The sequence below is a fragment of the Molossus molossus genome, unplaced genomic scaffold, assembly GCF_014108415.1.
Source record: "Molossus molossus isolate mMolMol1 unplaced genomic scaffold, mMolMol1.p scaffold_m16_p_21, whole genome shotgun sequence".
Taxonomy (NCBI): Eukaryota; Metazoa; Chordata; class Mammalia; order Chiroptera; family Molossidae; genus Molossus; species Molossus molossus.
The window spans coordinates 26,868,618-26,882,179 of record NW_023425357.1 but is presented as its reverse complement, the minus strand read 5'-3'; the positions used below and the strand labels follow the sequence as shown (position 1 = coordinate 26,882,179).

General features: G+C 49.5%; 1 protein-coding gene and 1 non-coding gene across 2 annotated transcripts in view; one reads left to right on the top strand and one right to left on the bottom strand.

Annotated features, from left to right (window-relative positions):
• WWOX (WW domain containing oxidoreductase) overlaps positions 1-13,562 on the top strand; it is a 954,172-nt gene that overhangs the window by 438,638 nt on the left and 501,972 nt on the right. The window lies entirely within an intron of this gene.
• LOC118639665 lies at positions 1,195-1,332 on the bottom strand. Its single transcript, XR_004961240.1, has one exon. It is a non-coding gene; the product is annotated as a small nucleolar RNA SNORA31 (small nucleolar RNA).

Sequence of the window (13,562 nt, the reverse complement as noted above, 5' to 3'; positions counted from 1 at the left end):
GGATAACCTTTCTGGAAACCGTCTCCCAGTTTCCACTGCAGTCTCTGAGCATGTACCTGCCTCCACGTTGTGTCCCTCTGGCCATCTGGACCCCAGAGCTGCTTGAGTGTCTCCTGGCTCTGAGGGCTCCTCGTGAAAGCAGGTGGATGTCTGTGGGAGTCATCTGGAAAATAGGACTCTGGGAAAATCACTGTCCTCCCAGTTTCCTGCCCTTTCAAAAGGGGCACTCGCCCTCCTCCCCTTCCTGCAGAGCCTGCGTGGCCCTGTGGGGTGTGACCCGGGGCAGGTGCTCGCCACCAGCTCAGCCACCTGAGCCTAATTCCAGATTTACGTGGAAGTCACACCACCGTTGCTCTGTGAGGATCAGGGCAGATGAGTAAAACCTGCTCAGGAAGAGGAGCCGAGCCCGGGTTGGAGGAACGGCCCCAGCCCTTGGAAGGAACTGGCCTGCAGAGAGTGCTTTCCAGAATCGGAACTGCGGGAGCCCAACCCCCGATCCGAAACCCTGGGGGCCAGACGTCTTCAAGTTCAAAATTTAGGAAGGTGATAAGCTGCACATTCTGTGCAGGACAGTTCAGTAAACGGATAGCCCAGGGCCTGGCCTGAGGATTCCCTTTGTAATTAAAGTCTTACTGATACACAGCTACGCCCATTTGCTTACATGTTATCCACGGCTACTTTCAGCTACGGTAGCAGAGCTGAGTATGCAGGACGCGGCCATATGCCCACAAAGCCTAAGATACTTACTCTCTGGCTCTCTGCAGCACGTCTGCTAAACCGCGTACGACATAACAGGCCAGGGGCAGCACCCTGTGACTAAACACAGGCAGATCCCTGCACTGAAATGAATGGATCTTCCCACTCAGTAAGGTAATTAACTTAGTCAGCTCTAGGAAGCTTTGGCTACCACATGGTTATTGAAAGAACTTCCCACGTTCAGAGCTTTCGGGGTTTCATAGGGTCCTTTTCTGCTTTGAGTAGATAGACGCACAGAGCATCAGGCTGCTTCTGCGTGCTCTTCCACTAGCAAAGCACACGTGTTGCGTCTTCAAGACATCTTTTGCTTCGAGTCCAGATCACTGGCTTCAGGCCAGGGCCCTGCAGCATCCCCTGTACCCTGGCTGACGTGGAGGCAGGCGGCAGGCCCTCTGGGCCGGCATATAACCACCCTATTTTAATTTTTTTTTTCTTCCCAGATGTTGTCTCCTATTCAATCTGGGCCACCACAAAGATGGACAGAAAGTGCAGGGATTTTTGTTTTTCTTTCTTTCTCATCCTAGTGCCAACCAAAAGAACAACACCAGATTGTTCAAGGTCTGTCCGTGGATGCTGGGACCACCCTGTTTATGTTGAGTGTCCTGCGTGGCTGGCTTCCACATCCTTCCTGAAGCTGACCCTGTCCTGTCAATCTCTTGAATTCCGGGAAGCACGTGGGTCTTCGTGCCATGTGGGGGAGGGGTGCGTGGCAGATGAAGGACCCCTGCCCTTAGTTCAGTTCCAGGGACCCCTTGATGTAGGGGCCGGTGGGGCAGGGTTGCTGTGTCCACAGAGGGTTCTGCAGAAGCGATTTTTTGTTTGGTTTCCTTTTTTTTTTTCTTTATTGATTTTAGAGAGAGACGAAGGGAGAAGGAGAGAGAGATAGAAACACCAATGAGAGAGAACATCAACTGGCCACCTCCTGCACGCCCCCCACTGGGGATCCGGCCCACAACCTGGGCATGTTTCCTGACCGGGAATCAAACCGGCCACCTCTTGGTGCCTGGGACAACACTCAACCACTGAGCCACACTGGCTGGACTCGAAGTGTTTTATGTACACCCCAGAAATACTGGCATAGTTGTCTTTTAATTGCATTCTTAGCTTTTTCTTTTCTGGAGCTCTTTGTGATGCCCCGTTTAATCAGTCAACACATGTCGACTGGTCCCTTGCCCCGGGCTGGGCGTGGGACACAGCTCTGCAGCAGTCCTGCTGGAAGGTGAGGCTGACGCGTCGGCCACTCGGAAACAGGGAGTACATGCTGAATTCGGGGAATCTCTCGTGTGACTCTAGTTGTAAAGCCATTTTCACAAGCTTTAGACTTGTAGTTAAATTTAAATGTTGGGATTTCACCCATTTTTGGAAGATTGTAAGCTAAGTTCTAACATTATACACACAATGCAGGGACTCCACACTTGCTGTGTACCATGCCTGCTGTCAGATGGGGCACAGCCGCTGTGGGAGGTGCTCGGGAGAGACCCCAGCTCCTGGCTCTGCTATGGACCTCAGTCCTCTGAGGCCCGGGCCACATCTTCTCTTTTCTTCATGTCCCAGGACCTGATGCATAGTAGGTTCAAAAATATGTGCGAGCCCTGGCCAGGTGGCACAGTTGGAGGATCGTCCTATACGCTGAAAAGTTGTGGGTTCCATCCCCGGTCGGGACGCATACGGGAGGCAACTGATCAGTGTTTATTTCTCACATTCAATGTTTCTCTCTCTCTCTCCCACGCCCATCCTCTCTCTAAAATCAATTAAAAACAGACCCTTGAGTGAGAATTAAAAATATATGTGTGAAAGGAAACGAGGAAGGGAGGGAACACACGCTGTATTAGGAAATCAGTAGATTACATCTTCCTAAAGAAAATGACCTGTTAGCCTCCTCATGCCCTCTAGATTTCTCCGCCCGGTGTCTCATGGGCCCGTGGCCTCCCCAAGCTGAGTGAGGGCTGTTCTCCGCTTTCTCCAGGCGTGTGCGCACATGCTTATGCCTGCACGCGACCTCACACACACACGTAGCTTTTTAAAAAATTATATGAGTAAGTAGAATGCCACTGATGTTTGTTTTGTTTAAACAAGGGACACATTTCAGTGAGTGAATAGCATCTTTGAAGAGACAAAACCTGGCATGATGATCTATCTGGGCAGCATTGCCAGACCTTTTTAACGTGTGCACCGCCGGATAAATAGTCTGGTGGTCACTTTGCTCAGTTCTCCCAGCTGACTGGTCAATTCAGTTTAAATAAGTGGTCAGGCTCGTGGCTTTGCCCATTGGCCCAATTACTGCATGGGATCGATGTGGTTACTGAGGGAGCTCAGTGCAGTGACTTGGCGTGGACACAGGTGGCGCAAGTGAGCAGCTGCCCAAAGAGGTCCCATGGATTTCCTGGGGTTGAGTCCTGTCTGTTCTGCAAGAATCCTCCCGATGTGGTCCCAGTCCCCAGCCGGCAGTGAGCCCTCCGCGCACGCTCCCACTCCCAAAGCACTGGCTCCAGCCCCGGGGGTCCCACCCCTCTGGGACCTCCTGGCTCCACATCCAAGGGCCGTTTCAGCGCTGCTCCTCCTCGTGTGTCCCAGGGACTCGGGAAATGCTTGTCTGAGCAGAGCTGTCGTGCTGCATGTTAACGTGACTGTCACAAATATCAACTGGGTCCGGCCGGTGTGGCTCAGGGGTTGAGCGTCAACCCATGCACCGAGAGGTCGCCGGTTCAATTCCTGGTCAGGACACATGCCCAGGTTGTGGGCCAGATCCCCAGTGAGGGGCACGCAGGAGGCGGCCAATCAGTTTTCTCTCATCAATGTTTCTATCTCTCTCTCCTTCTCCCTTCCTCTCTCTCTGAAATCAATCAAAGAAAAAAAATTTTTTTTTTAAATATATCAATCAGCCTTTGTACAGCACCTTTTCCTTTGCTCAGTGATCATCGTTACAACAACCTGTGAGTCAGAAAGTATTTTTAATCTTCATTTTATCATCATCATATCAATAATATTAACAGCTAATATTTACTGAGCCCCAGCTGAGCCAGACATAGTGTTCAGTACCATGCACGCGGCCCCTAATTAAATTTTCGCGACCAGCCTGTGCGCTGTGACTGCCTACATTTTCCCTGTGATGGGAGCTTGAAGTGTCTGGCCCAAGGCCTTAGTGCAGGGCAGGGACGCAAGGCCCAGGGTCCCTGACACCACCAGCCTTCTTCTCAGACACCCATCCCACCTGGGCAAACACTGAGGCCAGCCTGGTATGGGACCTTGTATTAGTTTCCCAGGACAGCCACCACGAAACACCACGGAGTGTGGGGTGTAGCGACAGGTAAGATTCTCTCAGCTCTGGAAGTTGGACCAAGGTGCCCACAGGGCTGGTGTCCCCTGAGGCCTCTCTCCTTGCCTGGTAGACGGTCCCCTTTCTGTGGCCTCACGTGGATGAGGGCCCACCCTGATACCTCATTTACCTCTTTCGAAGTCCTGTCTCCAAATGCAGTCTCATTCTGAGGCGCTAGAGGTTAGGACTTCAACGGCCAGTTTAGGAGAGACACAGTTCAGCCCGCTAAAGACCTTGGACAGATTTGGCGTTTCCTGCAGAAAACAAACACAGAGTTTCTTTAACCTTTATCATGTGTGTAAAACTCACGAGAGAACCCCCCACACACTCCAAGAAAGAACGGAGAGGGAGCGAGGAAGGTCTGGCGTCCCTTCCCATGACCAGTGGGTCCGCGATCGAACCCTCAGCGGACGAGCTTTCCACGGGCACCTCAGCTGTGCCCAGTACGGATCTGTCTCAGGTCGGAGGCCTGGAGTTGGAGAAACACACCCTCCCTGTCGCTGAAGGCACAGAGGCCTCATCCAGGCCACTGGCAGGGAGGGGCAGAGTCTCCTCAACTTTGTGTTTAGGTAAATATAAGCAGAACAGGGCACACGCTTCACACATATACCTCAGAGAATTTGCACACACCCACATGTGTGAGTAACCGGCCCCCACATCAATACCCAGGATCCTTCCAGCACCCCAGTGGCCCTCTCCGGTCCCCTGCCAGCCACTCGGTGGTGTGGTTTAGTCTGTCAGTACAAAAGCAGAGAGAGACGATGGGTGCAATGGACGAACCAGACGCCTCATCTTTATCTGGGTTCTGTAGACCCAACTCTGCTCCTGATTAACCCCAGGACACTGCAAAGGCAGGTGCACCTCTCACCTGAGCTTCCTCTTTTGTCAAATGGAGGGAGACAATCTCTAGGTAAGAATGAATTTTAAAAACTTCAGGACAGTGTTAGACACATGGATGATAAGATGGTATACTTATTAGCTAACAGGGAAAAGAACAAATAAAGAACAAGTATACTTTTCGCTCTCTGGGGTACACAAAGGAACTGGCCTAATCAAGAGACATCAGGCTATTTAAAAGGTTATTTAGGCCCAGCCAGTGTGGCTCAGTGGACTGAATGTCCTCCCATGGACTGAGAGGTCCTGGTTCGATTCCTGGTCGGGGCACATGCCTGGGTTGTGGGCTTGATCCCCGGTGGGGGGCATGCAGGAGGTTGCTATCAATGTATCTCTCTCACATCAATGTTTCTAAAAAAAAAAATCAGTAAAACATATTAAATAAATACATAGGTAACCTAGCAGGGATGGTTGTTAAGGTGCTAATGGGGACAGGTAGAGAGCATTCTGCTGAGAACCTGTTTATTGCCCGGGTTTGGAAACTCCAGGGGCACCCCCAGTCAACCCTGGTGCTCTGTGTTTCACAAGTTGGCTGCATGCAGTCTTGTGTGGAACCTTCTATGTCAACTGGAAGGAGCCAGAGAGCTGGGGCGTTCAGGGCTCAAGCTTTGTCCCTGGAAGGGAGACAGTACCTGTATCAATGGCAGAAGGTGTCTTTGCCAAATACCTTCTCTATACCAGACATCGACCTCGCGAAGCATGGGCAGTTTCTTGTTCCGTCACCTGCATCCTGGAGGCTTGTTTTTTTTTTTTTTTTTTACCCTCACCTGAAGACATTTTTGCATTCATCTTCAGATAGAGCAGGAGGGAGAGAAGGAAGAAGTGAGAGAGAGAAACATTGATGTGAGAGAGACACATTGAGTGGTTGCCACCCACATGACCCCAACCGGGGCCAGGGACAAACTGCAACCGAGGTACGTGTCCTTAGCGGAAACCGAACCCAGGACTCTCTGGTCCGCAGACCGAAGCTCTAACCACTGAGCCAAACCGGCCAAGGCTGGATGCTTGTTCTTATTGGTCCCGTTTTATTTTTATTTTTATTTTTTTTAATTTTTTTTATTTTGTTATTGATTTTTTTTTTTTTTTATCCTCACCCCGAGGACACTTTTTTATTCTTTGTTCTGATAGAGCAGGAGGGGGAGAGAGAGAGAGAGAGAAACATCGATGTGAAAGTGACACATCGAGTGGCTGCCACCCACACGACCAACCAGGGCCGGGGACAAACTGCAACCGAGGTACATGCCCTTAGCGGGAACCGAACCCGGGTCTCTCCGGACCGCAGGCGGACGCTCTAACCGCTGAGCCAAATCAGCCAGGGCTTGGTCCCGTTTTAACACGTAGTAGTTAGTGTACTTCTTTCTTAATTCATGGGTACTGCTTGAGAAGTGATTTTAAACAAATATATTTGGAGTTCTTTTGTGGGTTTTTTTGCACACTTTTGAGTTGGCTAAATGCCTATTTGCATAGAAATCATCTTTAGTGAGCTCTACTTGCAACTGTGTCAGATTTATAAACACCACCCCTGTCGAGACATGCTTTTGGATATGGATTTCCCCCCTAAGTTTATTTCTTTCTTCGTTTTTCATGTCGGGGTCACCACACACTGCGTTTATTTGGTGGGGATTTTGCTTTGAGCCTTGTATCTGCCCAGGCTGTGTTTCCATATATTAAAATGTCTCACCATATTTTATTTTATTTTTTTACATTGCAATTTCAAACTAAAATAATCCCATTCCATGGTTCTTTAAAGGCTCCTTCTGGTGAAGGTGAAGCATGTGGTAAAGCCTTTGCCTCCCGGCCCTTTCCCCACCCCCTCCCAGTCCACAGTTTATCTCTGAAGACGCTGGGTTTCAGCAGTCAGGGTAGAGGACAGAAGCCAGATGGTCTGAACTCACCCCGCGGACCTGCTGAAAACCGTTCGAGTTAATGGCCAGAGTGGGTCTGCCAAGCTCAGTGGGATTTTACTTACCTGGCCCATCGCTCTGGTTGAGCGAACTTGCCAGTTCACTGAGGGGGCTCCCTCTGTTCATGCCCCGCCTGGCCCCCTCCTCACCGCCACGCAGGTCCTTCTTGTAGGGCATTTGCTTCACTTCCTCCCTCGTCTCCTTCTCTCCTCTTCTCAAGCTCTCCCCTTCCTCTCTCCCATGGACCGACTCCTCTTTCCTTTTGGTTCCTTGTTCTTTTCCTTTTTCAGCTTCCGTTTCTTCTGCTACCCAGACGCGTTCCTATTTTCCTTGGATCAGGAGGCCTCTGAGCTTGGCTTTGATTGGCCGGCATAGAGCATGCGGTTATTCACTGTCCTCCTCGAACCCTGTGTTGTCCGGGTCTTTCAGGTTTGCCTTTGACCCTGGCGTGGCGTTTCGTGACTCTGTCATGCTCCTGATGTCTGTGTCATTGCTGCGCTGGCTGAAGGAGGATTTGGGTTGTCTAGCTGTCAGCTGCTAAAACTGTACGTGTTAAGTGTACCTGCATTTTTTTTTCAATTAATTAATTTATTTATTTTTACTTTTTTTTTTCTTTATTGATTTTAGAGAGAGAGGAAGGGAGAGGGAGAGAGAGAGAGGAACATCGATGAGAGAGAACATCGATTGGCCGCCTCCTGCATGCCCCCCACTGGGGATCGGGCCCACAACCTGGGCATGTGCCCTGACCAGGAATCGAATTGGCGAACTCTTGGTGCCTGGGTTGACGCTCAAGCACGGGGCCACACCGGCCGTGCACGTACCTGCATTTTATTACATGATGCCCAGCAATAGGTAATTCTTGGAAAACTCTTGATTATTTGGAAAAAATATGGGCTCTCTCTTTTTTCTCTTTACCATCCTTTCCCCACGGCACCTAGATTCTAAAGTCACACTCAGAAATGAAATAATTATGACCGTATTTTGATGACATTTCCTTGAGAAGTAGACCCCTGTGTTTTCTTCCTCTGTATTCCAGATGGATCCTAAGGTGGGCCCAGTGATTTTCCACCTTCTGATGCCCACACCCTGGTATGACGCCCTCCCCTTGACTGTGGGCATAACCTGTGACTTGCTTCTCACCCACAGAATATGAAAAAGATAGTGGGATGTCTCGTCCTCAATTAGGCTACGTTACATGACAAAGCGAAGTGATCTTGCAGATATAATTAAGGTCCCAATTCAATTGACTTTAAGTTAATCAGAAGGGAGATCATTCTGGGTGGGCCAGACTTGGGTAAAAACCCTTAAAGAGATGCCAGCGTCAGAGAGATTCCCCATGGGTGACACTGAAGAAGCATGCTCCAGCCCTGGCCAGTTTGGCTCAGCGGTTAAAGCATCGGCCTGCGGTCCGGAGAGACCTGGGTTCGGTTCCCGCTAAGGGCACGTAATTCGGTTGCAATTTGTCCCCGGCCCTGGTTGGTCGTGCGGGTGGCAGCCACTCGATGTGTTCCTTCACGTCGATGTTTCTCTCTCTCTCTCCCTTCCTCTCCCTCCCTCCCACTCTATCTGTATAAAAAATGGAAAAATATCCTCAGGTGAGGATAAAAAAAAAAAAAGAAGCATGCTCCATATTGTGAGAGGACCTATGGAGAGGGCCACATGGCCAGGAACTGCAGGAGGCTTGTAGGAGCTGAGCGTGGCCCAAAGTAGACAGCAAGGGGATGGGATGTTAGTCCTACAGCCTCAAGGAAATACATTCTGCCAACAACCTGACGGAGCTCAAAGCTGATTGGATTTCCCCAGCTGAGCCTCTGCTCTCTGGATGCCAGCCTGGCCATGCCCACACTTCAGACCCATGGAACCTGCAGGGTAATAACGGGTGTTGTTTTCAGCAGCTAAGTTTGTGATAACTTGTTACACAGCAACAGACAATGAATGCATTCTGGCCCGTGGAGATGTCACCTTTCTTTGAGAGTCTTCGCTCTCCAAGTTCTAAGTTACTCACCGGGACTCAGAGGACAGTCCGGGAAGATGATGACCACATTAGAAACATGTATTTGGTAGAAAGCCCTATTTCTTTGTAACTTTCCACTATGAATGAAGGGGAAAATAATATACAGTCCTGGGCTTCATGTGGGTATTTAGACACAGTTCCACTTGCAGAGCTACACATGTGTCCTAACACGTGGTCAGGGACAGCTCACGTGACCCGTCTCTGCTCCATCCGTCACCTAGGGACTTACTGAGAAAAAACGAGGTGACTTCAAGGCATAGGTCTCGCCATCCACTTTATAGATGAGGAAAGTAAGAGTCCATATCATCTCACAGGTAGAAGTCAGTGCAAGTCCCCTGTCTTCAATCACAGTGACCCACGAGGCTACGTGACTTCCTTCAGCTCCTAGAGAAACCCAAGGGCAGACGTGAAATTGGAATTTCCGAAATCTCTTTTTGCTTGGATATTTATTCGATCTGGGATTTTGTGTTTGTGGTTTTTGTCTGTCTGTCTGTCTGTCTTGCCCGGAACCATCTTTCCCTTTGGAAACTCCTCTGCTGCCTTATGCCACGGCTTGTTTTCTGAAAGGGAGCTGTTTGCAACCAGCAGCCCCGATGGGCTGTGCAGTCGTCCCTGCCCGCCTTGCTCACCGAACCCTAAATAATTGTCTGTATGTTCCTGTTATTGTCACCTCTGAAACAAGATGAAGAAACCGGCGGTTTGCTTTAGAGCGCATCCCCTTCTTTATCACATTAAGACGGACTCATATCTTATTTCCCACTTGCAGTAAGAAAACCATTCAAATCTTTCCCTCTTTAATAGCTTCTGTGTGTTTCCTATTTTGGGCTGTTTCTGTATAAACAGACTAATCTAATAGCATGCTGAACCATCTAACTTGGCAGAAATTCACAAAATCACTCATTTCTATGGCAAGCTGGGATGCCAAGAAGGGGGGGGGGTGTGGAACCCTCACTTTTATTGCAGAAAGATTTTTCTTAAAGTTGTCTTTCATGAACATAATATGTCTATCATTCGGAATTCTCTAGCACCCTGACTGGAAATTATTTATTGCAGAAAGGCACAATGTGAACACGAAAGTATCATTCCCTGTACAATTCCTGGCTTGAATTTGTTTGCCTAAAGGAACAGGATCGTATGAACACAGTTTTGAATGCTGGCGTGGTTATGAAAGGGGGCATTCACCTCTAGGACATTTCCCATTGAGTGGAAACGGCGAGAACATCATGGCCCCTTGCAAAGCCTGGCTGGTGCTCTGTCTGTATCACTGGAACAAGAGCCTGCCTTTGGAAAGGTGTTCTTGCTCCCCCCACCTCCTCTGATTTGTTGCCACTTATATGTCACAGATCCCAGGTGGTCTAAAGACTTGGCTCCCACTTCTGCACTAGTAAGCATTGCGGGAGAACATCACAGATCATGTCCACGGAGCCCCTGACAACACAGCTCTGTGGGGTCGGCTGCAATTCAACCCTCAGTCTGTGATAACCAAGAGCCCTCTCTGGGCCCTTTCTGTGCTCATCCCCTGGGCCTGTGCACCCAGGACTTGCATGCCCCCTCAGGGGTGACTGGGACCCTCAAGCTCCCTAGTCAAAGAATCCCCATTCCCGCTCTAGAACAGCATATGCTTTTCTACATACGATTTTTTTAACTTTATTTAGTATGTATATTTATGTTTTTAAATAGAATTTATGTTGTGAACCTTTTTGTTTGTTTGTTTGTTTAATTCACAAAAAGAAACGGAGACAGTGGTACACAGTTCCGTGTTCCTTATACCCCGTTTACCCTACTGTTAACATCTTACATTTTTTGATACATGTATTACAATTCCCGAACCAATATTCATACATTATTATTAACTGAAATCTATAGTTTATACAGATTTCCTTAATTTTTACCTAATCCCAGGATCCCATCCAGGATCCCACACTGGATCTAAGCATCATGTCTCCTTAGACTTCTCTGGGCTGTGACCATTTCTCAGACTTCCCTGGTTTTTGATGACTCTGATACTTTTGAGGAGTACTGGTCAGGGATTATTCAGATGCCCCAGGAGTGGAATTTGTCTGGTTTATTTTCATGATCAGACTGGGGTTGTGGGTTTTCGGGGAGAAGACACAGAGGTAAAGTGTCCTTTTGATCACATCATATCCAGGGCAATGCTGTCGACATGACTTACCACTGTGACATTGACCTCGTTCACCGGCAGGGGTCGTATCTGTCAGGTTTCTCCACTGTAGTTGCTCTTACCCCATCTGTTCCTTCTGTTCGTTTTGGAGGGGAGTTTCTGCGGGCCGCCCACGCCGAGTGGGGGTTGACGCTCTCGCTCTTTGTAGGGAGGGTATCTACCTCAACACTTTGGCATTCTTCTGCGTGGGGGCCTTGTCTCTCCTCCCTGCTTATTTACTTCTGTCAGCGTGGGCTCACAGATGCTTACCTTCTCCTTGGGGTCGTGATCCATGGCACCTTTATTTGATGGCCCACGTGGTTTGGCCATCAGGATCTCTTTCGGTGGCGCCCCGTGTCCTTTTGACCTGTGGCTACCATGGTAAGGTGTGCTTTCATTTCCTTTCGTGTTTTGTCCTTGTGGCTGCTGTGATCCCTGGTACCTCCGTGCCACTGCTTCCTCGTTTATAAAAGTCACACTGGGGCGGCTGGGAGTGTGGATGAGTTTGCTCTCTCATGTACCATGTTGCTCTACATAATTTAGGAACCTGACAGGCCACTCTCTTTCTTAGTCCGTTTGGCACCACACCTCCCCGAGAGGATGGACCTTAGAACCTGCTGACCACACAGCTAGGTTTCCCAGTCCCAAATAAGGCCGGCGGTTCGAAAATACTCAGCCAGGGAGAAGACCTGAGCCCCAAGGCTGGCAGAGTCCCTAACCTGGGCCTCTCGGGCTGGCCCGTGTCTTCTCGGCACCCTACTTTCTTAATCCGCGTAATGAGGGGTTTTGCCCCAGCTGGTCTCCAAGGCTTCTTCAAATCCCGATGTTCTGTGATCCCGTGAGTCTGTGAGTAACCACTCAGGATGCCAAGAAGTCACGGACAAGACCTCGGGCAGTCTGTTGATAATTTTGGTAAAATCAATGGAGAAAAGGAGAGAAACAAGAGAAAGAGGCAGCAGTGGACGCATAAGAGGAACGCAGAAGGATGAATGTGGGGTAGGGGCTGAGAGGAGAACAGTTAACAGGGAATAAAGAAATAACCTTGATGCCAATCCTATGAAAAGTCTGGGACGAATAATTAAATACGTAATTTCTGAAGTCTGAGGAAAGAAAGGTGATATGAAGCAGGAGCAGGGGTCTCATTTCTCTGAACGCTATTCTACTTTCAAAAAGGTCGCTGGACAGGTAAGGTATGAAGTCAAGTGCAGGGTTGTTTCCGACGTGTGGGGGTTGACAGGAGCGGTCCCCTTGGATGGCGTGGCACACGTTCAGATCCAGGGGGCGAACGTGGTGAAGAGTCAGGAGGCAGCAGCTCTCCGCAGCCTTTGCAGAGGACAGCAGAGTGGTCCTGCCCGGGGGCGCGCAGCCACACCAAAGATCTGGGCCCTCTGTTGGAGACATAAAGCGAAGGCGGGACGCTGGACGGTGGTCACGGTTGCTGACTCAGGAATGCCCCCGCGGGTGGAAGGCGTGGTGGATACACGCTGAGGCTTCTCCCTCCGGTCTGATTCCACGGGGCTAATGTTCCCTGCAGGTCAGTGCTTCTCAACCTTCCTGAGGCCGCGACCCTGTAATACGGTTCCTCCGGTTGTGTGTGGGCGGATCTGCATGCGGGCGGACCCGCCTGGAGACCGATGGAGGAGCGGTGTCTCGGTTCCTAAGACCATCGGAAATATGTGTTTTCCGATGGTCTTAGGAGACCCCTGCGAAAGGGTCGTTTGACCCCCAAAGGGGTCGCGACCCACAGGTTGAGAACCACTGCTGTAGGTCCTCTCTCTGTTCAATTCAGTGATTCAGAACCCCAGCCCCTGTTAGAAGCCCCTCTGTTTGCTTAAAATGCAGATCCCCAGGCCCTGTGGACACTCAAAGGCACTTAGTCCAGGGGTTGGGGGTAGTGTAGGTGGCGGGGATCTACGTTTCTGTCTAGCTCCCCAGGTGGTCCTGGTGGCCACGTGGAGCCCAGAAGCACCCCTCTAAGAGGATTGCCAACTCCTGAAGAATAAGAACCGTCTTTTCTTCCTTCTTTGTGCCTCTCCATACAAGGATAATTACACAGAATAAGTACAGAAATGCTTGTTGATGGATTTTTTCCAGCAATTTTTTTTTTTTTTTTTTTTTTAGCTCTCTTTGTCTGGAACTTTGCAAAATAAACACCACGGTCGCCCCATGCTTTGTGAGTAGCATGCAAGAATGGAATTTCACTGTTTTCAATTGGGGGTCAATATCTTGATTTCAACTGAATTATGAAAGGAGGAGCCTAGACCCCTGGCAAAGTATTAATGTTGCTGCTGAGGACTAGCCAGTCTCTTCCCCTCCAGCTGGTTCCCTGAGGGATTAAGAAGCTGGCTATTTTGAACCCCCCATTAGTGATGGTTTCAGACCCCTCCTCCTTGTGCATTTATCTTGCAAGGGGTGTATATAGGGGATGCTTTCATTCTATTTTATCTGCACAATTACTTTCCACTTGGAGGTCTTTTGTATAAGTATTCCCTTGAACCCATTCCAAAAAGTGGATTT